The sequence below is a fragment of the Loxodonta africana genome, chromosome 7 (assembly GCF_030014295.1).
Source record: "Loxodonta africana isolate mLoxAfr1 chromosome 7, mLoxAfr1.hap2, whole genome shotgun sequence".
NCBI lineage: Eukaryota > Metazoa > Chordata > Mammalia > Proboscidea > Elephantidae > Loxodonta > Loxodonta africana.
Window position 1 is genome coordinate 132,560,452 of NC_087348.1, and position 11,436 is coordinate 132,571,887.

Here is an 11,436-nt window from a genome sequence, read left to right on the forward strand (position 1 = left end):
ACCCAGCAAGCATCCCTATCAGAGTATGAAGCTGTAGGGACAGAGATTTGACTAACAACCAAGAATGAAGACAAATTGTCTGGCAAACGCAAGTGTAGGTAGGTATGGAGATACCAGAACAGAAAATTTGACCTAGGGCTCTCCTAAAAAATCTGGGTTTTGTATGACTGAAAATAAAGGTCTCGAAAATACTAGGCTAAGTGATATGACAACGGCTATTACATAGACTGGAGAGGAAGAAGATGTAGCAATTGAGGTCTTGTTTAGAGCTCTACACCATTTTACAATTTCCCTCTCTCCAAGATCACAGTCGTTGAAAACCCCACTGAGCACCATTCTACTCTGAAATACATGGGGTCTCCATGAGTCTGAACTGACTCGAAAGCAAATGGTTTGATTTGATCTTTATCATTATCTATGATTACATTCCAGAGAAAGATCTTCCCCAAACCAGGCTCCCAGGATTTCTTCAAAACCCAATATTGTTCCTGCTGCTTTTCACTGCATCCCTGCCCTGTGAGCCTCAGCAAGCCCTGCTGGCCTGCAGAGCTTTGCAGAGCCTCCAGCTGGGGATCCGGCTTCCATGCTCCCTTCTCTACCAGAAGGAACTGGGCTTGAACTCCACAGTTACCATACCAGGGAGACCTGACCAGCAGGAGGAAGAGGATCCTGGAGAGAAGAGACAAGCCTCAACAATGCTGGCCTTACCAGAATTAAACTCAGTCCCAGAGGCCCAGAGCTCTGAAAAACAACCCGTTGCTGTTGAGTCAATTCTGACCTGGAGTAGAACTACCCCATATGGTTTCCAAGGCTATAGGGTCTCTATGAGTCAGAATTTACATGACGGCAATGGGTTTGGTTTGGTTTGGTTTAATCTTTACAGAAGCAGACTGCCACATTTTTCTCCCTCAGAGCAGCTGGTGGATTTGAACCACTGACCTTTTGGTTAGCAGCCGAGCGCTAAACCACTGTACCATGAAAATCCTTCTGGAAAACAAAGACCAAAGTTAAATTCTCTCTTGATTTCTCTATTAAGCAGCCACTTATACCTGAGGGGTTACTCTTAACCCATGTCCATCAGGTGTCTGGAGGGATTCAAGGGAAGTGGGAGTGCAAACATTCACTGAGCTCCCAGATGCAGCTATGAGTATGTCCACTAGTGTGAGAGGCAGGAAGAGCTAGATGGCAGAGAGGCTACTTGACAACCGGAATAGCACAAGGTTCTCACTAGCTCAAAGAAGAGTAGGTCCAGTAAGAGACCACTCAATAATTAAGTAGGGGGCTTTATAATCAAAATTACCTACGATGTTACAGGCACTGTTCTAAGGCCCTTCTCATCATGAATTTGTCCCATCCTCATGACGTACTTTTGAGGCAGGCACCCTCTACTGACAAAGTGTAGCATCATGTTCTCCGAAAAGTAGAAATACTTAAAAGGGTTCAGCCATTATTGCAGAATGGGTACCAAAAGGTGACCTTGGAGTTGAGAGACAATAAATGGATGAATGGAAAATTACTCAAATTTAACAGATAAGGAAGGTTAAGTAACTTGCTCAAGTTCATGCAGTGACTGGTGAAGTCAGGCTGTCAGGTTCCAAAAATGAGGCAGACACTTCTATCTGGAAAGAAGTGAGAAAGGAAAGGATGAAAAGAAAGTCACTTCGTCTCTTCTCATTTATAAACAGTATGGAGAAGTTGACCGTGGACTTGTTAATCAAATTGAAGATACAAGGAAAAGGGGACATTCCTGGAGCTTTGAACCAGGTAGTTTCAGGCAATTAAATGGAAGAGCTCAGAAAGGTAGTAAACCCATAAAATTATTAACTATAAGAGACACGGGCCCACATAATTAAGCCAAGAATTTTAGTAGCAATTAATAACATTTCCTGAGCAAAGCACCATCCTAGGCACAATAGATAATGCAGAGAAACAACCTCCTCAACTTCAGTTCTCCCTCAGCTAATCCCATCTAATTTCTCATATCTTCCCAGGTTGTGCCCTCTTCTCAAGTCCTGGTATATATCCTGTTGTCCTTAAACATTCCTTAGTCTTTCCTGGCTCTGTACTGTTTTATTCATCTAGAAAGCATTATATCCTCTCCTCACTTATCAACATGGTTAGGTTCCAAAGATCAGGTCATTAAGGGAAAATCAGCATTATACAAAAATGGAGGATGACTACATCATTACATAACTGCCAAATTGCATCATTACATAACTGCCAAATTACATCATTATATAACTGCCAAACCACTGAGAATCATGGCCCAGCCAAATTGACACACAACCTTAACCAGAATAGCCAGTATTATTCTTGCCTGGCACCTTGCCATTCATTACTGCCAAAAGTATGTCATTAACGTGCAAAACAGAGAGTAGATGTTTTACTATTGTCATAAATGCAAAACATTGGATAATGAGAAAGTCAGTAAGTAAGGAGTAGGTGTATTCTTCTCTTCTCTTTATTTATCTAAATCCTATCCCTTCTGACCATATTGGGCCTAATGAGCTCTCTTTTCTCTATGAACAAAACACATGTAATAATAGCAGTTAGCATTTACTGAGATTTTGCTATATGTCAGGTACTATGCTAAAACTTTAGGGTTTATTACCTCATGTAATCCTCACAAAAAAACTCAGATGAGAAAACAGAGGCCTACAGAGGCTCTATAACTAGCTCAAGGTCACACAGTCACAAAGTAGCAGGATCAAGATTAGAATCCTGGTCTTTGTGATTTCAGAACCTAATCTATTAACCACCAGCCATATTAAGTGGTCTCTCAATTGAGTCTAGACATCAAAATGTAGCCCTTCATTACATGGAGTTAATCTTACTTCCTAATTATTTCACACATCCTGGCCTTTGCTTCCTACCAGATTACAAGCACTATGAGGGAAGGCACCACACATACAAAAACAGCTCAGCACAGTGTCTCGTGTGTCTTAGTTTCTTTCTCTTTTTCTGTGCCCCCATAGTATCTAAGTCAGTGATGGGTGAGCTCAATGGCCAGAGTGGAAATCAGTGGGCTTATCTGAAGAAAGGACTTACCATTATATCGTGACCCAGAGAGTAAAGGAGACCAGTGTGCTCAGTATTGTATTGAGAGGAAAACTGGGGGATGTGGAGGTGGGGGACAAGAGCTATACACTGTTTTGTAGCTGGCCCGGAACCCCAGGTTCAGTATTAACATCAACCTGAAAATACTAGCAATAATTCCCATTTATGGAGCCCCTGATATACCTCAGATACTGTACTAAGCACTGTATTTACCAAACCAAAAATCAAACCTGTTGTCATAGAGTCAATCCTGACTTACAGTGACCCTATGGGACAGAGTAGAACTGCCACATAGGGTTTCCAAGGAGCAGCTGGTAAATTCAAACTGCGGACATTGTGGTTAGCAGCCAAGCTCTTAAGCACTGCACCACCAGGCCTCCACTATATTTTTATTGTTGTTAGGTGCCATTAAGTCGGTTCTGACTCATAGCAACCCTATAGGACAGAGTAGAACCGTCCCATAGAGTTTCCAAGGAGCACCTGGTGGATTCGAACTGCCAACCTTAGCTGTAGCTCTCGACCACTACGCCACCAGGGTTTCCACAACTGCTCCAGTACCTCGTAAACCCAAATGACAAGACTAGAACGTAGGTACCACTATCACTGCTTTACAGATGAGGAAATTGAGACTCAGCAAAGTAACTTTCCTAAAGGTTCACAGAGGATAAACGGTAGTGGTGCTGGAATTTGAACCCAGAGCTTTCTGATTCCAAAACCAGAAGTGCAGAGAAGAACTCCAAAACCCATTAGGGCACAGAACCTCTCACCTAAGTTCAAATATTCAAACTTTACATATTATCAGAATATTCGATATTTGATAAACAGGTACGAACTGATTAACAAGGGGTCCTGGTGGCACAGTGGTTAAAACGCTTGGCTGCTAACCGAAAGGTCAGCAGTTCAAACCCACCAGCTCCTCCTCAGGAGAAAGAAGTGGCAGTCTTCTTCTGTAAACATTTACAGCCTTGGAACCCCTGTGGGGCAGTTCTGTTCTGTCCTACAGGGCCATTACCAGTCAGAATTGACTCTACAGCAGTGGGTTTAGAATTTATTAACATAAATTATGGCAGTAGCTTATAATCTAGACAGGAGAACAGAATGGAGGAAAAGAAGCTGGATGCACAACAGACACTGGGGTGGACAACAGTGAAACGGGCTGCCTTGTAAAGAACTGGCAGAAGTATAGAAAAAAGCATGGGGACTCCAGGTAAGGAATCTAATTAGGTGACTTCTAGGCTTTCTTCCAACACTAGTATTCTGTGATTCTATTAACTGGCCAACAGACAACCGGAGGTGTGGAACTTAATTCTAGCAAAGTGCAGAGCTGAGGACATATACTTTATAGCCATCATAGCAAAAGTGGTAGAGAATGTCACCGAAAGTAGCTGGGATTCCCAAGAGAGGACACAGAGAGGGAAGTGGGCAGAAGCCAGAGAAAAGAACGTCAGGGAACACTTGGAGCTAGAATCAAGGACGCTGTCAAAGGGGGAAGAAGTAGCAGAGCACAGAAAGTGTAACACCACCTAGTTAGAGGTAAGAAGTAGAACAATGCAGGAGTATAACACCACCCGAGTTAGTCAGACAGCAGCAGCCAGAGAGACAGAAAACCAACCTGTTGCCGTCAACCCACCGAGACCCTAGAGGACAGAGTAGAATTGCCCCACAGGGTTTCCAAGGAGCAGCTCGTGGATTTAAACTGCCAACTTTTTGGTTAGCAGCTGTATCATCACTTAACCACTGTGCCACCAGGGCTCCAGAGAGAGAGAAAAGTACTCTGCAAACCACTAAGAACTTATGAGTGCCTACTGCTCACTGCTTTCACAGTTTATTCATTCAACAAATACTTGTTGAGTACTACTGTGTGCCAGCCACTGTTCCTGACAGGAGGGAGAGCAGTGTGAACACACAGAGTTCTGCTCTCAGGGAACTTACACTCCTCAGGGAAGGCATTTCTTTGTGGGGCAACGTGAAGGAGTGTGGTTCACGGTCTCAGCCCCAAACTACTTTCAGCCATGCTATAGATACAAAAACGTTGTGAGCTAAGTTGTAATCCAGTACTGAAGATTTAAAAAGAATAATAGACATGATAGAAACTAGCAGGTCAAATACAGTTTTGTCCTGCAAAATAGAGGAGACACAAACATGTTTAAAAGGAGGGAAAAGAAAACCCTGTTGCCACGGAGTCGATTCCAGCTCATGGTGACCCCACATGTTACAGAGTAGAACTGCTCCTAAGGTTTTCTTGGCTATAATCTTTACGGAAGTAGTTCACCAGGCCTTTCTTTCTCAGAGCCTCTGGGTAGGTTCAAACTACCAACCTTTAGGTTGGCTGCTAATCACACGCCACTCGTGCTACCCACAGACAATAGCCAAATTTAATTACACATTGCTTTAAAAACCAGTTGCTGTCAAGTAAACTCCGACGCATGGCAACCCCATGCACGTCCAAGTAGAACACAACAAAAAATGACTACTTTTTTGGAAGTAGATCTCCAGGCCTTTCTTCAGAAGCACCTCAGGGTAGACTCCAACCTCCAACCTTTCAGTTAATAGCCAAGTACATTAACCATTTCACCACACTTTCTGAAAAATTAAACAAGCTCCCAGACCACTTGTGTAATTATGTTCTTCAGAAATCAAATCTTATTACCACTATGTTTGAAGTAATATATCTGTTACCTCTAGAAGTAGTTCTAGAAACACTTATCATCTTGGTTGAGCCAAGCCAGGTAGGGATGAGGCAGAAAGGAGATGGTGCCCAGAATTCATTCATAAGCCAATACTTATTAAGTGTTTATACTGGTCCAGGGATATAAAATGGCCATAAAATGAATGTCAGAGATGGAAGGGACCTTAAAAATGATCCAGACTGATTTCCTCCTGTTACAAATGAAGAAGCTGAAGCCTGGGGACATGCAATGGTTTGTCCATGGTGAATTAGTGGCATTGCCAGTCTCAAATTCAAGTTTTCTAGGGAGCGCCTCCCTCCAGGTCCAGCCATCCAGGAGGGAGTAAGGAGGGCAGGGAATCTCCAAGTCCTGCCCAGCCCAAGCCTTGGACAATATCTTTTTCAACCCGCCTTGCCTGCAGCTCTCCCTGCCTGACTCTCATTCCACCAGCCATTCCAACTCTGGCTACAGAAAAGAACAATTTCACGCAACAGGTCTCTAAAGCTCAGACCTCACCTTGTCCTGGGACTCTCCAGCAAGACGCAACTCAGAAAGGCTGACCCAGAGCTGGCACAGGCTTTCCCAGGGCTGCCTAGTTCTGACCAGAACTCTGAAGTGTTGCAGGATAAGCCCTAGAGAATCCAAACCAGTCTCAGGTTCTCAAAGCAAACAGAGATGAGGACACCAGGCCACAGGTGATGACAAAAGACCTCTTTGGCGGTTCTCTTCACTGGAGTATACCAGCCCTGCCTACCTAGCAAACCAGCCCCAGTCTCCATGAGCCAAGGGAAGCAGCAACCTGTACTCTGTTCTCAAGAGCTCAAACCCGGGATGAGGAAAACATTTAGGGTATCATCAGAGAATCTAGGGCCTCTTTGGGGTAAGTGGGGGCAAGAGAAGGCCCACTACCACCACCACCACTGGTGGGAAAGGGGAAGAAGGGCTCTTGTTTCCCCAGGAAGCTGTACCTTGCCCTGGGGAGGAAGCAGCTCCCCAGAAATGACACTTGAGGACCTGGCTCTGGGCCACAAGAGCATATAGTTCAGTTTTTTTTTTTTTTCCTGTTTATAAATGGAGGCAGGCGAGGAAAGGAATTTTTAGGCCGAGTAACACAATACCTCTGGGTCCAGCCCATGAGGCTTGGCCCTGGGAAGAGCAAACAAGCTGCCTGTCCCGTCCCAACAGGTTTGTGGACACTCACTACAGGCTGCCACTCACCATGCTGAGGTGTGGATGCTGGGCAGGGGCAGGAAGCAGCTTCCCAGGGAGGTCAGCGATGATGGGCAAGACGTAGAACCCTGCCCTCCACCCCAGAGCTAGGCCAGAGCCCAACACTTAATGCCACTAAGCCATCAGATATAACACCGTACCCCACCCTCCCCATGTCATCTCAGTCCCCACTTTCCTCACTGACCCAGGCCTCACAACTCAGACTGTAAGTCCAGTGTTTCTTTCCCACAAAAAAAAAAAAAAAAACCATGGCCATCGAGTTGATTCCAACTCATAGCCACCCTATAGGACAGAATAGAACTGCCCCATAGAGATTCCAAGGAGTGGCTGGTAGATTTGAACTGCTGAGCTCTTAACCACTGCACCACCAGTTTTGGCCCCCACAGGCCCCAAAATAAACTGAGGGCCTACTGAAACTCCATCAGCCCAGCTACAGGCCTCCCTCACTGTGTATGAATTCTGTATGTCACAAGCCAGGAGCAAGCACCCAGACCACTTGCTGTGACTCACATTGTCAGTAACAGAAGTACAATGTGAATAGCAACCAGTATCCATATGGTATTTTACAGTTTACAAAGTCCTTTTCATAAATGTGACTATTTCTATCATCTCATTACAACCCTCCCACTTAGGAATTAATTATCATCTCCCCATTTTACAGACAGGGAAGTACGAGGTTCAGAGCGGTGTCTGATGAAGTGGACTTGAGCCCACGCCATTCTAATGCTGGACATCTCATACTCATCCGCTCCTAGCCCAGCAGCACGGTCACCGGTATTGGTGGAAATCAGGATTGGTTATGACTAAGCTCGGCAAGCCTGGCTTTTCAAACCTGGCAGCTGAATGACTAAAAGGCTCTCACCTGGCAGGCCTGAGGGGAGCGGACAGGCGTGTGCGTCTAGACCTCGCCTGACCCCTGCAGCCCCACGCAGCCGGGCCAGGCCACAGAGCCTAGAAGCGTCTCTCTCCCGAGGCAGGTGCCCTCTCACCTTTCCCACTGCCCCTCCCGTCCACACACTGTGGGCAGGGCGCCCTCCGCGCTGTTTGTTTTGCTGAGAGTTTCCGTTGGCTCGCGTGTGGGTGTTTGTTGTATTTCTCCCGCAGATGGCAGACAGCGAGCTCTCCCCTCCACCACCCCATCCCAAAGGCTGTGTGGAAAGCAGACGCTGCCAGGGCAGAACAAAAGTCCAGCAGGTGAGCAGCCCCGCCTGCTGGAGTCTTTTATCCAACCCCAGTGACAAAGAATATCACTGCAAAATTTCTTTCTACTCCCCATCATCTGGGATTTCTTCCAACCTGGCTCACATCCCAGCTAGAGCCCCCTACAACCTCCCACCCCCACAAAAACATGTGTTCCTCTGACAGGGCAAGGGAAAAGCATTCCAAAGAGCATTTCTGCTTTGGCTCGCATCCACTACACTCCTTCATAACCCAGAGACCCATTGCTCACAGAAACTTCCGGCAAAAGGGGAGGAGTGTATCAATCTGTGGAATGTAACAGTAACTTCTCATCCTCTATGGCTTAGAACTCTCCTGAGCAGAAGGGCCAACGGGACCTCAGCTTTTTACTGCCCCTGAGGAACCACTCTAATGAGGCCAGGTGCTCTTGGTGGGGGCTGAGGCAGAGGGAGGCTGGGAAAGGATAGTTTCTCTGTTTTGAAAGCTAATGTTTCTCATTCCCAAATCTCAGTACTCCTATCTGGGCCTAACCCTATCTGGGCCTAACCCTATCTGGGCCTAACCCTATCTGGGCCTAAGGGCTGTGCTAAACTTGAGGACTGGTGCCAGTGGAAGCCGATGAGCTCCTGTGGGGTACAGGTGACAGAGAGCCTCTGAGTGACCTTGCTTCCCATGCCTGAGGCAGGAGTTCCAATGACAAGTGCCAAGGCCATCCTCTCCACCCCCTACCACCATTCAGCAACTCAGAAAACTTCTGTGGGTTCTTCCCTCCAGCCCAAAACTCAACCTCTGTCTGGACTCCCCAGTTTTCAGCCCTCTGACCTGCTTTTACCACTCTGCCCATTTTCTTGGCCACCCAACCTTCTTTGGTTCTCATTTGAGCCCCAGCCCTGTCTTTGGCGATCTCCATTAGCAACATGTCCTCACTCCACTCTCATGCTGAGCTCAGACCTGCAGGGCATCAACCAGTCCTATTGCCCCACACCCCAGGAGACAGACCTGATGGCCATCACTCCTAATTCTTACTGGACAAGTTTATCCACACGTGGAAGTAGGGCTTTGAATATGTCCAAACCCATCCTGTTATCAAGGGCCTAAAAATGGCTGAAGATGCTGCTCTGGGGAAAAGGCAAAGGAGTTGCCAGGGTGCCCACAGGGTCATGAGCAGACAGGACACAGAAATCACTGGTTCCACCACACTGGCACTGCAGCTTTGGATGTTGTCAAGGGGTCTCAGACTCCCTAGGTATATTCATGAGTTAGATTTTGACTTCAGTTTGTATAGGCCAAATTCTAGTGCGAAAATTGAAGCCTGGCCCTGGTATGCACCAGCAGCCTTGCCTGACCCCTGGGGACACAATGTGAGGCAGTGCTCATTGCCAACCTGCATCCCACACTTGCTGACATAAACCCCTTGCCTCATGCAGCCCTGACCTGGCCTGCCCTTGCCTCCAGACCTCTAAGGCCTGGCCCTGATGTTTCTTCCTGTGTGAAGCCTTCCCTGATCCCTTTAGCCACCTCTATCAGAAGCCAAGCCCTCTCTTAAGGGCACTTCTCCCAAGGCTTGTCAAGTTCCACCAGGTATTTGAGTTGTCTGGGTAAACATCTTATCTGTAAACTCCACAAGGACAGATATTTTATTTCTCTCTGTTCTCACTGACTGCTCCCCTCTCTGCTGCCCGCACCTAGGGCCTGTACCTGCACAGAGTAGACACTAAACATTTTCTAGATCGGTAAGTCAGAGAAATCCCCCCAAATCTCTCTTCTGATTGGTCACTAGGGATCCTGGCCTAGCTGAGGGAAAAGAAAACAGGAAAACCAAAACACGTTCTCACCTCCTTGGCAACCAAACACATTACTGTACTCTGTTTCAAAGCAGACAATGATAGAGTAAAGAGGAATGAAGTCCGGACCCATGCTACAACATGGGTGAACCTTGAAAATTCTATCCTGAGTGAAATAAGTCAATCACAGAAGGATAAATATTGTATGATCCCACTATATGTAAGGAGTCCTGGCAGCGCAATGGTTAAGCGCTCGGCTGCTAACTGAAAGGTTCGAACCCACTCAGGGGCTCTGTGGGAGAAGGACCAGGCAATCTGTCCCTGTAAAGATTACAGTCAAGAAAACCCTATGGGGCAGTTCTGCTCTGTCACATGGGGTCGGTATGAATGGGAATCAACTCAACAACATGTGAAATACCTGGAATAAGCAAGTGTATAGAAACCAAAGTTTATTAGTGGTTATCGGGGAGAAGGGGACAGGGAAAGGGGCACTCAAGGCTTAAGGGACACTGAGCTTCTGGTAAAGGAGTTGGAAAAACTGGGGGACAGAAAAGGGCGATGGTTGAACAACATAATGAATATAACTACTGTCACTGAACTAAACCTATGAAGACTGTTGAAATGGCAAGTGTTTTGTTACCTATATATTTATCACATTAAAAAAAGAAGAGAAAGGGCAGTCAGCTTCATAAATACAAATATGAACATTGGGATCATAAAAAAAAAAAGAGAGAGAAAGAGAATGATGGAGAACACCCCAAGTGATATGGCCAGATGGTCCCCAAATCTAAGAACCTATCCCATCCTAACTGAATATTACCCTGAATTTCCAGTTACACTTCTCTGGTGACACTTCTGTCTCTACACTCCCATCCAATCAGACGTCTCAGATTGACATCTAAACATTTTTTCAAAACCCTAATTTCCTAAATTTGAGGAAAAGTTGGCTACCCTGGCCTGGGGTGCTGGCAGCAGGAGGACTACCACTCTACCGAACACACACCCGCCCTGGCCAGGCAGCTAAGCCTCTGTGGTCAGCTCCCCAGGGAGGCCATTCTGTGATTTGCATATCATCACACACAATGCCGTGCACAACAAAGCCCCTCAATGCAGCAGAGCCTTCTCAGCTGAGTTTAAGGTTTAATCTCCTTCATACAAAAGTTTCTGCCTTGCTTTTGATGGGCTCTGGGAATTTTGCTATTGATGCTAAACAAATAGTCACCCTTTATCCCCCTCTGGAGGCTCTGCCCTGTGCATTGTGGCCGCCCAGGCCCTGGTTGTTGTGGTTTACGGGCCAGGCTTGCACCTGCACTGTTTGTGTGAGATCACCCCAGGTCCAGCAGACCTCTTTAAAGAGAGACAAGCACGGCAGCAGGCGGAGCCAGGGAGAAGGCACCAGCCCAGGGGCTGCTTGAACTCCTCAGCCAGACACCAGACACAATCCTCCCATTGCCCTCACTCTCCTCCTCAGGTAACACTCATCCCCTCCCTCTCCTCCAAAAACCCAGCTCCTTCTT